We start from the raw sequence: 22,543 nt of genomic DNA, 5'->3' as shown, positions 1-22,543 counted from the left end.
TTACTCTGCAGCTGGACTCTTGCATTTAAGGGAAGTTTTTTTCTTGTGTTTGTTAGCATTAAATGGAGTTTATATCTGAAGATTTAGAGTTAAGGACTAAGTTTCTGACATACCCAACTAGGTAGAAATGCAGGTAATGAAACAACATTCCCAGAGTTCATTCATTTTACACCCTTCCTCCACTCCATCATCCTTCAGTGAGACTCTTTATTGCTGCAGCCCAAGGTTTAATGTTGAATCGGTATTTCCAGTTGTTTGTGCACTAAACTGCTCAATGCTAGGGCTTGATCTGAGCCACAGGAATACTTTATGGTTTGGATGTGCAGGGAGAAACGATCTGAGCTGTAATGGTAGGTCTGAGCCCACCACCCTCCCCCAAGAAAGCAAGCAGAATAGCATCAAATACGCTGAACTGTGGTACAGTTACCTGTTCAACTGTGCCTTGGTGAAGAAGAGAGGAGAAGGCTGTCCTTCTATTCAGTTTCTCTCTTCTGCTGTGTTTCTGTGAAAGGTCCTATGTTACACCTTGTTTTGCAATTTCAAAGCAATATAGAGTCCCCCACTTTTTTTGCATTGCTATGCATGCAGACCCTGCGTACAAATTAACTGTTGATGTTAGAGTTGTGAGTACGGAAAGAAAATCTCTGACCTTCACACTCTGGGGTTATGGTAATGATTTATTCTAATTTAATTGCAGATTGGAGGATCAGCTCTAAAAGTTTTGGTAAAATTAGTAACGACTCTCTCCAGCAGGGCAGAATGTGAGAAAGTGGAAGATCGAGGGCTTGAAATTAAGGGCAGACAGAGAAGGAGGGAATCTGATTATGTCTATGATTTTAAAACACTCTTCCCTAACTTAGCATTAACTTTGCACTTATTATGGACCTTCGTACTACAGTAGGTATGATCTGCAACACAGCTGAGTTCTTCTGTTTTTCCTGATAAATAGTTACAAAACAAAAGCCATCTCCCCACAGTCCCCTTTCGATTTCTGCCCCAACCTCTGTTCTGCTGTGCTGCCATGTATCATTACTCCACAGTTCATATATCTGTACATTAAAAAATGAGTCCCTTCGTCTCGCAGTGCTTCATAGATGAGACATTCTGTAAGGATGGTGTGGCTTTGAAAGGGAGGCAGAGAGCAAAAGACAAACCCGCATTTGAAAGAGATTTTTGCAATTCCAATCCTTTTTCTGTTCATGCCGTGGGGATGAATTGGCTCTGTTTAAATAGCTGCTGATTAAAGGGGTGAATTGCAAGTTTGTCTACAGCATCACTGCCTCATTCGATGGCGTGAGTTTCAGTGCAATTCAGGAGAAGCCAGTGTTTTGCAGATGTAAAGCCACCTGCCAGATGCTCTGCATTGGAGTGGTGTCATTTTGTCATTGAACTGAAGCCTCTTAGAAAATGCCTCTACAGGCGTCTTAACTCTTTAACTCATTGAGCACTGTGTCTGGGGTTGTATTGCTAGATGAAGGCTGTTTTGCTGTTGCCCAAGATACCATGGGCATCTTGAAAAGTCCGGACACTTTTCTTGGTGTGCTGCTGCGAGTGAGATTGTGTCCGACCCAGTCCCCCTCTCCCTCTTGCCTTCTGTCTCTCCAGCCTGCTTGTTTATGCGGAGGGGCCTGATAATTGATGACTTGGCCAGGGGAGCAGGAATTGAGCTGCGGGGTTGCGCTCAGCATCCCAGCCCGGATGATTGATTGCCTTTAGCCCGCATGATGCGGAGACTGGACTAACCGCCTGGAGGATTGCACTTCCTCCCTTCCATCAACATGAACAGCTTTGCCGAGCATTTTGTCTCACACCCCATCCCTCAAAGGGGCACTATGTGGACGAGGCGAAATTGCTATCGTTTAATTCTCAGTCCTGCTTATACGGGCGCCTCACTTGTGTTAGTTGCAAAAAAATGCCTTTTCACTGATGTGATCGTGTTTTGAGACATTAAAAGGCAAGAAGGAGATGTTGTAGCCTAATAATTCAAATCAGGTGTTGCATTCCTAGACTTCAGCACTCTTTTAAATGCTGTAACTTACAGTAATACTGGTTCCATATAAAGAGTTTCTTTCAAAATATTTTAAACTGGGAATGTGTATTTGCTATGTGTATCCATCACTTTTCGAATTGCTTTATCCAATAAAGGGTCATGGGGGAGTTGGAGCTTACTCGCAGAAAGCAACAGCCACTGTCTGGATACACCCAGTGCTTCACAGGGAACATCCACATACAAAAGCCCACACACTCACACCAGGGCCAGTTTTCCCAGAAGATCATTAACCTGCCAGCATGTCTTTGGACTGTAGGAGGCAATCCATTGAAAAGGGGGAGAACATACAAACTCCACACAAGCACCCCAGGCGTTGAACCCAGGGCCCCAGTGCTGACAGGCAGCAATGCTAAATCACTGGGCCACCATGTTTATTTATTTTATGCCTGCCAAATTTGTAAATGCTAATTCCTAATCCGCTGTGGTTTACAGCTTTGTCCCTCATACCGCACAAAGAGAATGAGCACTTGTGCACTCACATCTCCAACACATCCGTTTAAAGGAGTAATTTTCATTTAAAATGCTATGAACCTGTAGTGCCTGAGAGGACAGTTAGCACTGTCTCACTGGTAACCCTGCAAGCTAGGAAGGCACCTGGGAGGTCCCTGAATTTACCAATACAGTACATGACCAGCCAAGGATCTCCAGGCCACCTCGCTGAGCCCCAGCTGCTCTGAACCACATGTGCACCCTCCTCCTAGAGCATTCTGATCCTTTCTGCTAATGACCGAGCCCAGGCTAAATCAGGTGCAACAAGTTCAAGTAGGTAGTACACAGGTAAAGGTTTATTCCATGCTGAAAAGAAAAGAGACATAACATTTCAGCAGGGGAGTCTTCTTTGGACTTCTCTTTTCTTTTCCTTTCAGCATGGAATAATCCTTTACCTGTTCTTTAGTCAGGTGCAGCTATATAGCTATAACTTGGCTTGCAACACGGCATGCAGCTTCAAAATCCCTGGCATTTCTTCTCTTTTGTTCTTGGTAAAACCTTTGTTTGTTTCTGCATGATCTCCACTTGCCTGGCTTTGAGAAGGGTGTCTTGAGGGAGACCAGTGTGGCACAGGTAGCATGTCAGGAGAGTGCAGAAGCGGTATACTCTCCATATAAGCAGTTGAAACGTATGTGTGCCAGTGGGGTTGCTGGTGCAGAATGGCCACTACTTGTTGTCAAGGAGGGTGCTGCAGTGACAGATGAAATGGGTTCCCTCACTTATGTATATAAAGCACTTTGATTTTTTGGGGGGAGAAAAAGCAATACTAATATGGGAAATTATGTGTGTGGGTTATAATTTAATTTAGTAGTAAGCAGACATAAAGTAATGTATTAAGAAAATTTCTGATATTTGAAATGAAATATCAACTGGATTGAGAGTGCTTACATTGCATCCCTTTCCAGCATTTTTTCCAGGGCTTCTGTGTTAACCCCATCTGGCACGTGTTAGTCTGTACTTTAATGGACTGAATACGTTTTTTTCTGGGTGCAGTAGAACCACTGAAATCCATTAATCAGTCATTTTCGATTAGTAATCACTTCAGTCTTTTTGAACAGCAGACTGTCTTTCACATGGCAGAAAAGTCACATTTCATTTCACTGAGTCAGCCTGAAGTGCCCAGAGACAGGTACTTGGCTCTGGGAACCAGAGTAGTTCCATTTCTTGTGGGGCTCAGCAAACCGCATGTGCCATCCCCCCACCCAAATGTTTTTTTGTCAATAATGGCAGAGTCACCTACAGGACTCCCATGAATATTTAAGTCTATAATCTGATTATGCAAGCATATCTTTTCAGTGTTTGTTATATACGCTTTCAGAACGGTGTGACAAAATTTTGAAGGTCTGCGTTATAGTTCAGTAACAGGCATTAACAAATGGATGTTAATTTAGTAGTAATAATTACAGAGTTAGCGGCACTGAAAAGAATACTGCCTGCAGCTTGTCAGAAATGATTCTTCTATCCCGTGGTTATTGATAGGGCTGTGTGTCTTAGGTTTTCAGCTGCACTATTTTTTGTTTGTTTTGTAAAGTATGTTTTAGCATGTGGGGAGGGGGTTGCAGAGGAAGCTTGGCACAGACTGGTGGAGAGGTGTGTGTTTCACTGTCAGCACTGGGTGGTAGAACCCGGAAAGCCAGTTGGCTGTCACCTGCAGCCAGCAGAGTCTTGGCCAAGGGATCCCAGCGGCTGGCTAGTGATGCAACATGCAACCAAGACTCCAGTATGGCTCATTCTTTCTTTATCCCAGATATTGCTTGTTACAGTATTTGCCATGTCATATATCCATCCTTCCATTTTCTGACCACTTTTTCCAATTCAGGGTCACGGGGGAGTCGGGGCCTATCCTGGCAGGGAACAGGTGCAAGGTAGGATACACTGTGGATGGGATGCCAGTCAATGGCAAGGCAGACAACCTCAAGTACACACGCTCACTCCAGGGCCAACTTGGTCTTTAGACTGTGGAGGGAAGCCGGAGCGCCTGATGGAAACCCAGGCGAACACACAGACAGCACCTCAGGTCTGGAATTGAACCCCGGGCCTCAGCGCTATGAGGCAGCAATGCTAACAACTCCACCGCCCTGCCTCCCTGTGTGTAATAAACAAGTGCAGATGAGTTCACTCCTCATGCGTTGCGGTTTTGATCTTTTGTTTTGTTCTTGGTCACACGCAGGACTTTAAAAGAATTGTGAAGTCAGGAGATGTAATTGCTCCCTTCGTGCTTGAAGGTTTTTTCTTTTGGTCTGTTTTTTTTTTGCACCAAAGAATTGTGTGCTCATCTCAGAGTCAGTTCTCTCTCCTCAATGAAAGCATCTTTTCATGAAGCACCACCAGTGCCAAGAGTATCTCGTAGAACCTTTAAAGAAGATGAAGAAAATTCTGATTAAACTGCCGATTCCCCTTTTGTTCCTGAGGCTTGTCACTGGTTGTGTACTTTACATCAACACACACAGGTTTTGTACTGAAATCAGTCTGTTTTGTCCTGCAAAGACTAACCTAGTCTGAAGGAAAGCTCATTAAATCTCTTTGATTTGTATTATTCATTAAGCTGATATAAATGTTTAAAAGAATAATTCTGTGACTGGTTCAGTGTTAGACATTGCTCCCAGCCTCACCTTATTTTAATCGCTAATTGGAAGGGTCTTTTTTTGCATAACTTCTTAAAATGCACATTCATGGTGAATTTGTTAAAGTTTTAAGAAGAGGAAATTTTCAGAATTTCCAAAACCATGAGTATTGATTGCGATTATGGTTTTAAGACAAAATGCGGTACATGTTTTAAGCTGGCAATAAAATATCTTATTAAATGCTGAGAGGAATTGAAAACACAGCACGGCTCTTCAAGCCAGTAGCAGTTGTTGATTTTTTAATGCCCCTCTGTATGTTTTGCGCTCTCCCTAAGCAACTAAAAGATTTATAACTTTGCTTCATGAGAGCTCCCATTAATGACAGACTGTTCTAAAAGGTTACATTTTTGGCAGTGCCGCATAACAAATGGGGATATTTGTCAATATGCATAAATATTGCCTTGGTCATGCACATACCTATGCTTGGGCATGGTAGATCCCCGAATCTTTTACTAGACAGCTGACTTTCCACAGGCTTCCTTCAAATCAGGGCTTCCCAGATCCAGTCCCAGAGGGGCTCCAGTAAAAGCCAATAATGACATCAATTTTATTAGATTAGGAATTGATCTGTATTGAAAATCGACAGGACTGTGGATCTGTAGGATTGGGTTTGGGAGCCTTTGTTTTAAATAATCTGCTTTCCAAACAGGCATGGGAAGAATATAAACATTAGCCAGGCCCGGTGAGTTAATATTAGGTTGAATATTTTGGAGTCCTTCAATTGGGTTTTCAACTTTTTTTCTTGCTTGGCTTTACCCCCTTTTTCAAGTGATATGTCACAGTAAGACATATGTCACAGTAAGACTTACTGTAATCCTGAAACCCCCTGAGATACAGTAAAATATCCATAGTAGTTATAAATAATTACACTTCTGGACCGAATCTTTACTATTTTAAAAGCTGAACTGCGTGTCCCCCACTAGCAGTGTCAGAATGCAAGTGAAGTCTTGTTATTTCTGGGGCTTCCCAGATGAATTCTGAAAAACCCTGAAGGGTCCCCTGCTTTCACACTGAGAACTGTGGAGTTTGAACATGCTCCAGGAGTGTGTTTGTTGAGCAGAGAGCCCTGCTGCACCTCTCTGAGGTGGAAGCTGGTGTTTAAGGAGTGCTTTTAAGAGGGCAGCAAAATATAAAATATGTGGCCTTGGAAGGATGATGCAGAAAACTGGGTCTTGATCAGCTTGAATCCACATGAGGGTTTCTTTAGGATTCTTATTTGTACCATGTTACTGTAAATATCAATAAAGCAGACCTATAGCTGTATGCAGCGGTCAGTATATGTTGTTCATAAAATTTAATATGGTGGCAAAGTGGTGCAGGGATTAGCATTGCTGCCTCCCACCGCTGGGGCCCTGGGTTCAATTCTGGACCTGTGGTGCTGTCATGGAGTTTGTATGTTGTCCGTGTGTTCACATGGCTTTACTCCGGGTGCGCCAGTTTCCTCCCACATTCTAAAGACATCCTGGAAAGTTAAATGGCTTCAGAGAAAATTGGCCCTGGTGTGAGTGTTTGTGTCTGTGCTTGCTGGGATAGGCTCTGGTTCCCTCACAACCCAAAAGAAGCAATTGGACAGATGTTGTTATGGTGGATTCCATGCTTATAGATATCTGTAAACATGGAAAATAGCTCTGTGGATGTCTCTTTCCACATTCTGTAAATGAGCTCCTCGGGAAGCTCAACCTTGTTGCAAAGTCTTAGCTGACGGGGCTCAGGCGAAAATCACACAGAAAATGCTGCAGGCTGTGCTCTGCTTGTTGAGAGCACCTCTGAAGACCCTGTTGTTCTTGACTACTTTTACTTTCAAGTACAATTCTCAAGTAGATACATTTAGAAAAAGATGTGCACCGGGAAACGGGAGCCTGCTTTCTCTGCAGCCGCCTTTGTCCCTCCCTCCCCTTTCCTGAACCTCACTTTCTTCAGCAGGGCCCTACAGGCTGCTTGTCATTCACAGCCCCTCCTGTATTTATCAGGGAGAAGGAGGTGCCGCTTGAGGGATTTGATAGTGCTGTTCATTACCCCTGCCGCTGAATGTTTCTAATGTGATAGGCCACAAAAGGTAATTTATAAGCATGGATTAAATGTCAGTGCCCAGAAGACGCTACCCTCTGAAATCCTGGATGACTTCCAGAGCTAATCTCAGCTTGCTCTGAGCTACCGGCACCTGGCGTGCATGCAGAGGCTGCTCTTGCTGCAGGTGCCAGGGCTGTTCCCAGGGCCTTCCAGAGGTTTAATGTTTCTCACAGTTCTTCTTATGACTTAGGCAAGGATGCATTAAGGAGCTGTAATGCCATTGGGTGATTCTGCTTGTTAGTTAATGGAACACTGGTGTAAACCAGCTGTGATAAGTCTTTGTTTTTAAGGTTTGCTCTCATGTTAATTGTCAGAAGAGTCTGGTTTTCTCTTAGAATGTAGTCCCCAGTAGGCATGAAACAACATTACAGAGTGGAAGTGTGCGACTCAGGGGTTAATGGACATGAAGACTGTTGTGCACCTGACACACAAATACTCAGGGTGGGGTAGCCACCCTGGATCAAGGAAACAAGAATCCAATTATTTTAATAATAAGCAGGTAGCTTAGAGTAGTTTATTTGTTGTATTGTTAATAAAGGCATCACCTTTATAATAATTTTTATTCTGAAACTTGCTAAGACCAGTGTAAAGAGCTAGATTATGTAAACAAAACCCTGACGTTGCTGTCTGCACCCTCTATAGTTGTGGGTTGATTTCACACAAGGGATACAGTAGTGAGGTTCTCTGCTATTAACACAGTTCATCTAGCATGTCTCACATCCTGCAAAAATTCACCAAATCAAATTACTGTATCTCACTTTTGTATTATAAAAAAAACATCTAGAGGCCAGAGAAATGTCAGCAGCAGCCACAAATGCAGATAATGGTTCCAACTGCATTCCGGTCATGTTCAGAATTGGAATCCACAGCTAATTAGTTCAAGGAGCTTGTTAATGGCACATTGAATTTGAAATTGCTCAGGATGTATGGAGAATCACAGCTGCAGGACAGCCTAGAAGCACCTGCTGACTGATTAACCCCCCCCCCCCCAAAAAAAAAAACTCTCAAAAAAATACTAATTACTTCACATTCTCTTCTGCACGTTCAGAAACTTCTCCCAGTGCAATATGTTACAAGTGAAGGCTTGCCAGCTCAATCAGTGCTTTCACTTTGCTGCTTACAAATTGTTCCTCCTTTGCAGGGAAAGAGCAATTTTGTACATGCCATCCTTTCAAAATCATATGTAGCTTCAGTTTAAAAAACTATGACACACAAATGAAATGAAGGATTGGCTTGCTATGTTTCTCGAATGAGGTAAATTCTTTTTGTATCTGAATTGTGGGGAACTCTACCAGCATGTACCTTGCTGCAGAAGAGTCCCTTTGGGCCCATAATCCTTGAATAGCTCAATCACCTATAATCTACACTGACTGCACCTTGTGCTCTGTCTTCGTCATTGGCAAATTGATCTCCTTTGCTCCCCAAAAGATGCATCTTCCTCTATATGCCCTTTGACGTCTGTGCTCCTGCTCATTTTAAGTTTTGATCACACAGGGTTTTGCCATGCAGTTACCTCCTTACTGTTCTCCAGGTTTTTTCTTAAAGGGATTCCTTGTGGTCCATCTTCTACGGGAATGTGAGTGGATCAGTGCTGCCACCACACTGTTGATAGATTGTTCCACTGCTTGAGGTGCATCTCTTCTGTGGACAGGCGCTATTAGGTATCTCATTTTTGGTACTTGCAAGCATTAAAAAAAGGGAGTTCTCCTACTATATTTACTATTGTCACTCTGTTCATGTATGTTTCTTTTTTGTGGCTCAGAGGCTCAGTGCTTTTTTGTGTGCAGTATGTATAAATAGATCTTCTATTACACACAGATCTCTTTCTGGTCTCTCTTCTCCTAGTTCTAACAGTTCAGAAACTCAAATGAGTACAAAGTTCTTTAAGTACTTTTTCGGTGAAATGGCTTGTTACGTCTGTTGCTCATCTGCCTTGGTGATATGGCATATGGCTTCCTGTGTTTTAATCCAGGACCAGATGTTTTTTTTTCTTTTCTGTGTGATAGACTTTTTTTTTTGTTGAAAACCATTTTAAAAAAAGCACACTGCTGAGCTGGTGAGCTCTTGTTTGTTCATCAATCAGAATATAAAATTGCCTAGCCCTTAATTAAAGGCTTGATTAAGCAGGTATTTGAATAAAAAGTCACAGAGAGAAAAGTACTAAACAAACTTTTCCTCCTTTGATCTGTCCCTCAGTGTTTAAGTATTTTGATGGTGCCAGGTGGTATACCGTATGTTTTCTATCAATCGCAGCTAGAGATGATCAATCAGCCTCGGGAGTAGCTTTGCAATCAACACAACATGAAATGGGATGTCAAGAAGCTGAGCAGGCATAACCAAGTCCGTTTACCATGTTACTCCTCTTTTAATAAAAAAACCAGGGTGTTGTAACACAAAGTTCTGTTCCTGCTATGACAAAACCAACCATTGTTTTGTAACAATGCGATCCCTCTTTTGCCAAAGTGAGGGATTTGTGCCCGTATTGCACCTGTTTTGAAATAGTTTCCAGGGAATGAGCCCTCTGTTGATTAATGAGACCTTTCTGCACCTTTAATTTAGAATGTGTCAGTACTTAATATCCCTATACCATTCTGGGCAGTCTTTTGAGACAAATGACATAGAAGACATACATAAAGTAGGCTAACTGTTTTCCTCATACAGTGCTTCTTTTGAAATCGTGAATTGCCGTAAGTCACATCTTAATAATTGATCCTAGATGATTGAATACTCAGCTGTGATGTTGAAGAATGTTAGAGGTGAGCTGGACAATGTGTTAGAATGACTCAACATGGTGAATGATAGGAAACAGCTCATAACTTCCTGAACTCTTGTTTTGTTGCCTGTTGAGAGCGGGTGTGTACATTTGTGGCATAACATCATGGTGGCTTTTGCTTGCCAGGATGGGTTTGATCAGATACTCTTTTTGTTGAATGTTCCTGTATTTCCTTGTTCCCTTTGTCGCACGTAACATTGTGGCATCTTCTGCTGGTTGTGACACATTTCCTGATTTAAAAAAAAACTCAAAATGTTCATGCTCACAGACATAAATCATTCCCAACAAGCCCGAGCCTCATCGGAATCTTCCCACGGAACAGACAGTGTGACAGATGGAAGCGCGCTCCCTCCCATCGATCGCCTTCCGTTTCAGCCCGCTCTCCTGCCATATGCTCTGTCCCTTAGCTTCCACAACATGGCCTCCCGCTCCTCTGGGCCTCTTCCCCCAGCCAAGGGGCTCTGTGGGACCCCGGCACAGGGGCTGCACCTCCTCTGAGCCACGTTCATCAGCGGCGACCGCTGAGGCTGCTCGGCTCGAAGAGGCGGCCGGCTGTCTTGGGTGGGAGGGGGACTGTCCGTTCTTTTTTAATCGTAGCCAGAAACGGAAAAGGCAAGAGTCTGTGCCAGAGCAGAAACTGTTAACGAAAGAGATGCCCACGTTTAAAAGTTTGGCAAGCGTGCTAGGGCTTTAGCGGTTCACTTCTCATCCGTTTGCCGTGCTTTCACATTAATGCATTTTATACTGTGTAGTTCACACTGTGACTGAATGAAGCTTGCACTGATTTCAGGGTGCTTTACTGTACCCTGTGACATGGTGATTTAATTGAGTGAGACTTCACAAAGAGCTCAGACGATGATCCACTTTGGATAGAGAATCCTAGTATGATAAGGAGGGCCTTAAAACACCTAAGCCTCCTGTATATATTTTCATCAGAAGAGGATGTGGGATGGTGAAATAATTCTAATCTTCTGGGCACTGAAGTCCACACATATTCACTTTTTTATGATTAAGACTGAAAGCGTTCAAGTTTAAAAACAAACATAAAAGTGCTGCTTCAGCTTGGTTAATAATACACCCCTCCAGCCCTATTCATAGCACCTCCACTGCCTTTGTAGTATTCCTGTGTGAAAAAACTAATCTTTATACCATTGTGTCATTTAGAAAACATTTCATACATCATTTATTACACAAAGAAGCCTTTGTGATTGAACTGTTCCTTGTGTTCATAGTCTGCTAACTATAGAAATTGCTCCATGATTTCTCCTGGCTGGAGAGGAATTTAAAATCAATAACCTTTCCACAGTCATGCTTATGGGGGCATGAAATAGCTTGCATTCTCACCTTCTTGAATTACTCTACACACTGAAAACAAGAGTAAAGCAATGACATGATTTAGACTTTTTGCAGCAAAGCTTTGAATTGGTCTTGAACTGTGGGCCGATCCCTGCCAACTAGAGTTTGTCCTAGAAGGCCGTGTGCTGAAATGCTGAGAGTGGGCAAGGTGCTAATGAACAGTCATTGAAAAAGAATATTCCTTTGAGATGCACTGTATTTTTAGAACCAACCATTTGTATGTGTGTGTAATATTGTGCTGTCAAGACTTTTTCTTCAAGACTGTCAACAGGCTTGGACAGAAATGAAGTGGTATTTCACTTAAAATTGGGTTTTATAAACTGTCTTTTTACAATGTGTAAGTCTAAACCGGGTGTCGGGGTGATGCAATGGTTAACATTGCTGTCTTGCAGCACCAGGGCCCTGTGTTCAGTTCCAGAGGTGCTATATGCTGTACAGTATGTGGGGTTTGTATTCTTCTCCCTTTGTTCTTGTGAATTTCCTCCAGGTGCTCCGGATTTGTATTTTGTGTGCACTCTTTTCAGAGCTTAGGAAGTATTACAGATGAGAGGAGGCTAGTCAGTGCTTTTTGCCTTTTTCAGTACCTCAGCAGATCTGACAATCCATATTTTCTTAAGGGATCACAGTGAATATTCTAAACACTGACCACCCCTTGAGTAAGAAGTGTCACCTATTAAGTGCACAGCATAAGACAGTGTCCTCTTAGTTAAGGTATCCCTAGAAAATGGAGATTGTGTGTGCGGGGTTATGTGAGAGATGATTTAGATGTTTGTTTGTTGGCAGTTAATCAAAGCTCCAAAGCTTTGTCTTAAAGCATTTTCACCTTAGTGTTATTTTGTTAATTGCTATTACTGATTTCAGCAATTTCAACAACAAAAAAGCCCACCCCATTAACGTTTTTGCATACAATTGGCACAAATCACCGCCTTTGTTGTTCGGAGGATCAGGCTTCTGTAATTGCGAGAACGAGCTTGTAATGGAATGGCATTCATAATCACGTCCCATAGAGCTGCGCTAATGAAGATGGCATTGAGATGCAGCCCTGCCTGCTCCAGATTCAGATGTGCCTCTGAATGCAAAGTCTGCTAATATATACATGGATGTGGGCCCGGCGGCCCATCTGAACAAAAGTACGCTGGCTTGGTAATAAGACAGTTTTTTTTGCTGCCAGGCTTTTTCAGCTCCTTGCAGGTGTTGTGCGTTCTCAGCAACACCGGAGGTGACCAGGCGTACCAGCGATTTTGCTTTCCATTCTTCTTCCTCCTCCCTCGCAATATACTCCTTATCTGGTAGGGCTCCATTTCAAAATACTGTATAGTGTTCTTTAACAGGCTTTCGTGCTCGCTCCTGCTCCTGCGCCTTCGTAATAATTACCAGGGCATGGCTCTGGAGCAGTCTGAGTCAGGACGCCGGGGTTAGCGCTCCCTAATCTAACAAAATAGCGCCAAGGGATTTTAGTGACCAAGCAGCCAGGACCTTAGGAACTACTGAAGAGTCAGAATGACACATGATTTATGAGCCTTTTTTTTTAAATCGGCATAATGGGAACGGGGTGGTAAAAAAAAATAAAGGGCCGAAGACATTTTTGCTTCTGCAGCATGTGTTTGCTCAGAAACCCATTAGTTTTGCTGCTGTTTAGTGTTAAGCCTCAAACGGCCTAAACCCATTTGCAGGCTGGTGGGGTGGGTGGGGGGAGCCGTGCTTAGAGGAAAAAGAAGAGGTCAGCGACCTGGCAAAATGCACTTCCTTCACAACCTCATTTCAAGCTCCTTTTACACTAGAGCTCTTTTGCTATGGAATCTGGCTTTACAGAACTGATAGTATTTTATCATGTTGAAGAGCAGAGAAACAGCTTTGAGATTGCTGTCTTTAGCTGCGGTGCAGGTCAAGGTTATCCATTCCCGATCTTGCAAAGATAGTGTTTATTGCTTTTCCTTTCATGCCAAAGCTCATGGACTTAGCTGAGCCAGTTGTTCAGCTGTTGAAAGCATCTGGGGCTCTTCAAAACCACCAACCCAGGGTTAATGGATGACAAACTGTAGAATTTCAAATACAATAATTTCTCTATATACTGTAGTAGGACATAATACAGGATTATGTAACACTTTTCATCTCACGCCTCTTAAAACACCTTCCGCCATTAACGTGTCACACCATGCTGACCTTGCTGACACCCAGCAGCCATCAATTTAGGAAGGTCAGAGCGTGTAGTGGAATTTAGTCAGAATACAGGGGTTAACACTCCTATTTTTGCAAACATAAGAACATTAGAATGCTGATCCTGAGAGACCCTTTGGCCTGTCTTACCCATTTTATAACTAATAATTAATAGCCTTTTGGAAATGCGAGGGTCTTATTCAGATATTTCTTTAAGGAACCAAGGTATTGACTTCAAGAGAATGGTCAGGTAACTTTTTCCATACTCCCACACCCCTTCAGGTAAAGAAGGGCCTCCTGTTCTCCATTTTAAACTTGATTCCTCAAATCAAATCAAGTACCCTTGTAGTCTTCTCTGTTCAAAACTAAAAAGGTTCAGTTCTTTGACCATAGGACATTGCTTTAAGTCCCAGAATGCATTATAATGCTGTTTGGAATGATTTCTGAGAAGCAATATTGGGAAATGTGACAAAATGTGTACTCGATATTTAAAATGAAGCCTTAGTAGTGGATTATTCAATTTTAAAACCTATGCCTTTAGTTATATATCCGTATATTTTGTTTGCCTTTTTTATTGATTCTCCATGTGAAGTAAACAGAGTGTTAATCTAAACGCCTAAGTCTTTTTCATAAGTAGACTCTTGTAGCTTAGTATTTTCCATTTTGTTTTTTACTACCTGCATTAAAAACCCCACACTTGCCTAGATTAAATGTCATCTGACAGGTGTTTCCCTGGTCTTTAATTTGATCTAAATCTTTTTTTAATTTAATTCTTCAGCCTCTCAGCTTTTCCTAATCCTCCTGTTTTGTGTCGTCTGCAAGCTATACCAGAATCTATGTCATTGATTATAAATAATGCTGAGGGTGGAATAGTCAGATGTAAGGTCTCTTCTGAAAGGCTGGTCGCCATACTTGGACATTGGTTTGTAACTGCTGGTACAGAGGGAAGAGCACCACAACTGGAACAATGGAAATGCCAGGAAAAACAGGAAAATCCATACCTTCAGGGGGGTCTCATGTAGCTTCTCTTTCAGTTCACTAAGGGAAATGGCGCTTTCTTTGTGTGTCAGCACCACAGTTCTGACCCTGCCCCCCCCCCAAAAAAAAATCCAATGTTCTTTTTTTTAAAAAAAGTAAGAAAGCAAAAATACAACAACCAGAAAAGTCAGCGTGCCAGTGCTATTTTATGTGAGCTGTCACAGCAATTAGGCCCATTGTTGGTGGTTTGCAATATGTAGGAACATTGATTTTCCAGGGCAGGGGATTAGAGTAGTTACATGTGCACCTGGCTGAACTGTAGATTTAGAAAGTGCTTCTAATCTCAAATAATTTCGCTTTGAGAATCCCTATAGACTAACAAAAAATTTAGATGCTTTTATCATTCAGGTTATTTCTTACAAAATGACTTGCTGTTGTGGGTCAAGTTTTTTTTATTCATGTGATAGATTCACACCTAACGTTCAACTGTACAACACATTACAGCCAGCCCTGAAAAAGCCCAGCGTATTTCAAGGAACATCGACAGGTCACGAGGCATTTGTAACATCTGCTGTACAAGGTAAAAGTCTCGTGGGTTTCAAAGATGAGTTAAAAAAACCGGCAGCACTGTAGAATTACCTTTCCCATTTGCACATGCTGTTCCCTTTATCATCTTGCCCGAGGTCACTTGGATTCCACACTAACAGCCGTCTACATACACTCCCTGAAAACACTGAAAAATAAAAATAACAAAACCAAACAACCTTAATACCTGACCAGAGGAGTAATTGTTTCAGTAACTGCAGTTCTCTCTCCTGCATTCCAAGTAAGCTACTGAATAGTTGCTTTCAACCCTTTCACCTCTTGCAAATTGACTAGAATTCTGTAGACTATGGATATTTTATGGATAACTTTTTATGGATAACTTATTTTAAGGGATAAATACTGAGGTAGTCTTTTTGAGCAGGGTAATTTTTTTTCCCCAATGGGGTGTAAGGGTGGTATTTGCTGTATTTTCCCCAGTTCCTAGCTTTGCCTGAGGTGGGTGCCATGCTTCATGATGGGAACCATGTTGAAGAACTAGGGTGACAGTCTTCCTCAGATCTCTGCTGATGGCTTCCAGGTCATGATGACGTTTCATTGTAGGTATGCATGAGCTGTGTCTCAGATACCTGTACTCCTGGAGCTCTGCCTGCTTTTGGTGAAGCAGCCTTAACTGTTCAGTCTGCAAATTGGGAATGTCCTTGTGTTGCTGCCCATAATTATGTATTTAAAAAAAACAACAAAGAGTGCTTGATTAATGTAAAACGTTTTTACTCCTTGGTTGAGGAATGTTTGTTTTCATAATGAGAGCCTGGAATGTAATAAGTGATCGCCAGTTCTGAGCACTTGTGAGTATGGCAAAGCTCACTTCAGGGGAAGACAAGGGAATGAGAAGAATGAGGGAAGAGAGGGCAGTAGGAAAGAGGAGGACATGGGGGTATTGTAGAGGGTGGGAAGAAGGACAGAGGTGGAGGGAAGGGCTTATTGAATCAAGAGTTTTTATGGGGATTTATTTTGTTGTAATTAATTCACTCTTTTCAAATCCAAGCACCACTACTTCAGAGTTCTGCATAGTTAACCACTCTATGCAGTAGAGCGTTCCCTGTTATTAATGCTTTAACCAGCAGATGGCGCTTTAGCAGAGCTCAAGGGCTATTTTCTCTCAGTTGGTGACCAGTTGGTAGTGTTTCAGGACCAGTTCAAAATCATCACAGGGCACCACAACATTCTCCTCATTTCAGGATTTAACAATTGGCAGACTAGAGCAGTGGATTATGGTGAATACCCATGAGCATTGTGACTTAATTTATGTGTTTTGCTTTGTATGTTTTTACTGAGGGCTCTGTTTGTAGTCTCTAATTATAGCAGGGGGCTTTTTTGCACTGATCACTGTCTTTTTGCCTTTGGGTTTTGGAAGAATCCTTGGAAATGGGAATGGAAGCAACCAAAAATCACATCACATTTAAACCACAGTTTTTGAAACACCTTGGAAAAAGAGCTTTTTGTGCTTATTTTGTTCTCTGAGGCTGGCAGTTTCTGGATCGTCTACAGGAAAGGCACAGCAGTAACAGGGGTTTTATTTCAATTTTTTCTTCATTAACTTATCTCTCTAATTCCCAGATGGCTTGTATTCATGTCTCTTATGGGAAAAGCTCTGATCCCTTGAATTTAATATTTCTGTGAGGCTCCTGCTGTGTAAATGACAAAGCAACAGCAGATGTGCATAAAAAACAGAGTTGTGTTCAGAATGAATGGGCAAAAGAGCAGAAAAACAACAGCTCCACAGAATGATAATGTCCCCATTTTACACAGTTTTGGAACTGCAAGAATCTGTTGAAAAAAAGTCTTTGAGATCCAGGGCGCTGTTTTCACATGCAAGAACTGAAGCCAATCCTGATTGACATCGCTCTTGCTGTTCAGATGCAGTGGCAGGATACAGTATAACTTGCAAGTTTCTGTCCCTCCTAATGCTGCTGAAATCGTCTGTACGGGTCAATGTTTCGTCTGTGTCATTGTGAATGTACATTTAAACATGTTTAATAAGCTAATCATTGCATTCTAGTGCTGATAGACATTCAAGCCGATAGAACCCCAGAATTTCAAGTACCTCCTTGAAATTCTAATTTCAAATTCTAATTTTCCTGCAATGATGCATTGTGCAATGAATTTTTAAAGCCATACAGCATTCAGGCTCAGTAACTACCTGCTTAGATTATTTTAATGATGTTTCTCAAAGGTTGAGAAGTTGTGTGATGTTTGTATGGTAGGTCTGCTCCTTTTCTAAAGGTGGTAACTTTTAGCCCTGTAACAGCTTCCTTTCCCCGTGGTAGAAAAATATTTCCTGTCTTCGTGTTCATCTGTGCATATGTGCCCATTAGCAGGTTTAGCAGTGTTACTTTGGGATAGAAGTCAAGCTCAACCTTTCAGACTTTAAAGCTCGGTACATTTTTTTCCTTATGCGGAGGGAGAAAAAAGATCCCTCTAAACATAACAGATTCAGGCCTGGAGCGAAATCTGAGAAGGCCCAAGTTGTTATCCTCTGAGGCTTAGCTGTTTAGGACAGCGTTCCCTCCAAGGGTACCATCTGCATTTAACTGGCATGCAAATACATTCTTCTCAAGGACAGTCCACAGAAACCCTTTGAGTTCTCCTCCACCGTTGGAAGTGGCTTTGGGAGCTGGCGAACTCTTCTGCTGTCAGACGTCCATCATGAAGAAAGCCAAGCAGAAACAAGACTGGCATTTCGAGTGCAGCTAAAGCAGAATTCTTAATAGCCATTTTTCCCCAAATTTTTGCATTCAGTCGTGTGTTTTAAAATCTGAAGTCAACATGATCTTGATGCCTGGATGGGGAGGATCCAGCAAGCTCATTAAATATTTTGATAAGGTTTGTGTTAGGCACCTCTCGGCTTTGCTGAACAGTGCTTTATTGACAGGCAATGAATTATATTTGAGTCTCTTGAAAACCGACTGAATGCAGGGTGTTGTTGCGTGCTTTGTACTACTTTGATATGGATATTGATTTACACACTATTTATGGGACATTACAGCTTTACGGTTATCACAGTAAATCTAGTTTCACATTTTTTGGGGTCATCCCACAGCTAATGACATGCTAATCTCTAAGGTTGATGGTGCTGACAGTCAACATTTGTTTTGGCTTGGCACTTCCTTCCGCCTTAAAGTTCTGTAATTTCAAAACCCATTTTATTTCATCTGCATTTTTATTGTGCTGTAGAAAGACCTAGAAAAAGCTCAAACCCTACAAATGAGAACAGCAGAGAATCTGTTGGAAGACCAGGGACAGCTATTCCCGCAGTTGCCATTAACAAACTTTAATTTGTTCCTGCACAAACTACAGTAGCACACCTCTAGGGAGTCAGAAGATAAGGTTTTCCAACCACTTTATTCAGTACAGCTGGGGGAGCCGTAGCCTGGACGAGACGCCAGTACATCATGGGGCACACTCAGGCCACTTTTCCTAGAAGTTAATTAATTGCCATTTCTTTGGGCTGTGGGGGAAGCTGGAGCACCCAGAAGAAACCCACACAGACAGGAGAAGAACATAAACTCAACTCAAACAACCCCCCAGGAATTTAACCCAAGGTCACAGCGCAGCAAGGCAGCAGGGCTCACCACTGCACCACTGCGCCACCCGTCAGATAAGGTTTTGAGGTTAAACTTGTTTTACTTGTCCAACCTTAAAACCAAGGAAGAAACGAAACTGTGATCATGGAGTTTTTCCCTACTGGCAGTGAATGATGCACCCGTGTTATTTAAAAGTGTAAATACAGTAACAAATAATCTATAAACCTCTATTACACAGTGGAAGGAAGAAGAGACGGTTTAGTGTGCTTTAAAAATGTATTCAGCAAGGCTGCAGAGCTGCATTTACAAGCTGGTGAAACACTGGGGCACAATGGCACTGTGCTGAAGCATTTATTTTATGGGTTGAAACACAAAAAGGCTCCATAAATAAAGCCTTGGAGGAAAGCCATTTTAATCAGATTCTCACCAGGAGAAGAAAACTAATACCTCTGTTCGGGGAGTCAGTAATGCAGTGTAATGTCCGGATGCTGTGGAGAGTCTCTGAGCTCGACATTAAGACAAAAACAGGATATAGGGAGACACCGTAACGGCCCTTGCTGTTAAGTATCATTTTTAATTTTTAATGAGTTTTTCAGCTAAATGAATATTTAGACAACATAAAAAGTCAGTCCATCCATTTTCTAAACACTTCTTCCAATTCAGAGGTGCGGAGAAGCCAGAGCAATGGGCGTAAGACAGGATACACTCTGGACTGGATGCCAGTCCATCACAGGACAGACATATGCACACACTTACACCAGGGTCAATATTTCCTGGAACCAATTAACCTTAGCATATGTTTTTTGCACCTGGAGGAAATCCATGCAAAACCAGCAAAACCTACAATCTCCACACAGATAGCATCCCAGGTCTGGAACTGAACCCTGGGCCCCAGTGCTGCAACCACCGTGCCATACTTATCAAAACAGTTATGAATTCAATGGCGATTTTCTGTGGGATCTTGTTTTGATTTAAAAGTTGCAAGGGCCTGCTCTTTGTGAGCTGTGAGACGACACTTTAGGGGCTCCTGCATGACTCTGCTGGTTAATTTAACTGCCAGCACAGGACAGTTGGTGTCCAGTAGACCACATCAGGCCAGTTTATACCTGGCTGTATTGCTAGTCAGCTCTAACCAGGATCCCGCAAAGCAATGGGTGCACAACTGACCAAGCAACAGTGAACTTGGAAGGGCCACAAGGTAGACAGGTTGTTGTGTCCTTTGACCTGTGAGGCTAGAATTTTTGTCAAGAAAGTGTAGTGTGCTCTCACGAGGCACCAGTTCTGTAGGGTTTGGGCATTTACTGGGACAATTATTAATTGTAGCAGTAAATCACAAAATGATTCTTTTAATGGCTTTAGAATCCAACCATGCGATATAACTCAAACAATGCACACACACAGGTACTAATACACGAGGATACATTTATTAATACATAGAATATGCATGTAAACCTAACAGATCTTATTGTGAGGGTTATCAGAATACAAAAGATATATATTCAGTCAGTTACGAAGAGTTACATATATCAAGAGGACATACGTTCAGTATATCATTCATTTAGACCGTTTCGTAAATGCACTTGGTTATAACTTCTACATTAGATACTCAAAACAAGTACGTAACTCTTAGGAATTAAATTGATATCAAGTGGTTGGGATAACAATTGAATTCTCGAGCTGTAATGCATTGAAGTTGAATACTCATCCAATCTCTGGGGATTCAGATCTCCTGCGGGCACAAAGAAACAGTTGCAGGCTGTTGCTGTCCAATCCGCGCTCTCTGGCTTGGTGCCAGGCTGTGCTGTGTGGCTTGCGACAGTGCGCTGCTGATGCTCTCTGAAGACTCGCTAGTTAGTGTTGGCTTTAACTAGCAAAGTTGTGCTCAGAAGAAAAGATGACTGTGGGTCCCAGCAGGTCAGGAAGAGGACCGGTTCGTTCCTGATGAAGCGCTAGTTCTGAATAGTGATTCAGCTGTCCACAGTTATGACCTGTTCATGAGGCTTGCTGCTGATGTTAACCTCGGGTAGATCCTCTGGTTACTTGTGGCAACCTCTGCTCTAGACTCTAGATTCTTAGAACAAAGAAAAGTTCTGGCACTCGGACACACTGGCCGTTCCGTGGTTGTCCGGGCTGAGTCTCAGGATGGTCAGGAGGCACGCTGCGAGAATGTCCTGCCCTTGGGAGCCTTCTGCTCCTGGGCCGCCCTGCCCTGGAATTGTCTCGCACCCCTGGAATTCTTCTTAGAATTCTCCTACTGGAATAGTCCTAATAGTTCTGGAGCTCTGTGTTGCCTGTTTTTACCTGGAGGAACTTCAGCTCATTCATTGGCTGAAAGTTCAATGGGCATCAGAGTTCCACGTGGGTTATTCGGCCCTACCAGTCCCTGATAGGTTGATCAAGGTGAGATATGAGTCACTTACTCCTGACACCTAGGAATGCAGTCCAGATGTCCATCTGGCACTCCCTAGACAGATAGGTGCCAATGGACGACCATTGATCATGATAGCCAGGCTTAGCTAAGTGCATCCCCATTTGGGAGCTGTCCCTTATCAAAGGAAACCTTAAGTCAGCCTGCATGAATAGTTTCTCTGTGGCTGCACCACAGAGATGAAGATAGAGATGGGGCCTCATTTGGGAAAGCACAGCAACACTTAATTCTGTCCTATTAACAAGCATTGCCGCTACAAAAGCTGCAGTCACTGTGTAGTGCTGCCTGTCCTGTCAGGGACCGCAGTTACAATTGGCAGATGGCTGTCACAAGTACACTGTTCGGAGAAAAGCATGCACGCTACACGCTGCTAAAATGTCTAAAGCAAATTTTGCAGTGTGCTTCAATTCCAAGGTGGAGGGAAGAGGCTAAAAGGAAAATAAACGGATGTATCCAGAGTTTATATTTTTAAAAACAACAATAATGGTGCTTTTTGCAGTTATTAAAAATCTTAAAATAATGTTACAGTAAAACAGTGAGCTAAAATGTCACGCCCCAGCTTGGAAGCTCCTCTCAAGGGGGATAAGGAAGGAGCTGGGGCCTGCTATTCAGAAAGATTTGGGGGTCATGTTCCTCTTCCCCAACCCCACAGATTTTATTTCTGTTTCCTACCTCTGGATTTCTGAACACATTGAAGGGAGAGAGGGATTTAAAACCTGCCGATCCCGAGGCATTGGCAGAAAGAAGAACTCACTCGACAATAATAGAAAGTAAACCAAGTCAATGAAATATAGAAACCTATGCTGAAGGCGTAATGACCCACAACGTTAGTTTTACAGATTAGTTTATCGGCGTACAGCTGATATTGGCTGTACAAGCCACTTTGATCCCGTGGCCATTTAAGGATTAATGGGTCCTCCTGTGAACGCAGGCGGGCAAGTGCTGTTATTCTTGTAATGGCCCTACATGCTGGATTACATGACAGTTGAAGCTGTGGGTTGTTTTCAGGGCCCGGGAGAAGAACGTGTACTGCAACTGCATTGGGCTTTGGAGGTGCATTCAGCTGTATCCGTTTAAAAAGACCACGTGCCTGGTTTTTAAGGAATAAAGGTTCCTTTTTCTTTTTGTTTAGTCTTTCCACGTAGAAAGTTTTTTTTTTGCTTCCGTGGCGCAACACCTGTTTATTGTTTTCTGAAGACTCAAAACGCCAGCAGGGATGCGGGTGGGGACTCCTAATGCAATCCAATTTATTGTTGTGTTGCAAGACTCTGTAGAACAGTGGGGAAAAAAAGGTTAGGTTTTTATTAGAAAGATCTATCCCAGTTCATGTTTTTGTATTTATTTTATTTTTCTTTTTTTGGTCAACATTCCCTGCATATTAATAGAAGGATACAATGAACATTTGAACACAAAGGTAATGTTGTCAGGGGCTTGCAGGTGTCCTGGTAGTTAAATTGACTTCATTACTCTGTTCTCCTCCCAAACTGA

General features: G+C 42.5%; 1 long non-coding RNA gene across 1 annotated transcript in view; it reads left to right on the top strand.

Moving 5' to 3' along the window:
- Positions 1–4,356: 4,356 nt before the first annotated feature.
- LOC138241837 (uncharacterized) overlaps positions 4,357–22,543 on the top strand; it is a 301,671-nt gene continuing 283,484 nt past the window's right edge. The window contains exon 1 of the long non-coding RNA XR_011191095.1: positions 4,357–4,404. This is a non-coding gene — a long non-coding RNA (uncharacterized lncRNA). The remainder of the gene's footprint in view (positions 4,405–22,543) is intronic.

Source organism: Lepisosteus oculatus, chromosome 11 (genome assembly GCF_040954835.1).
Source record: "Lepisosteus oculatus isolate fLepOcu1 chromosome 11, fLepOcu1.hap2, whole genome shotgun sequence".
NCBI lineage: Eukaryota > Metazoa > Chordata > Actinopteri > Semionotiformes > Lepisosteidae > Lepisosteus > Lepisosteus oculatus.
Note: the sequence above shows the minus strand (reverse complement) of the source record. Positions and strands in the feature narration are given on the sequence as shown.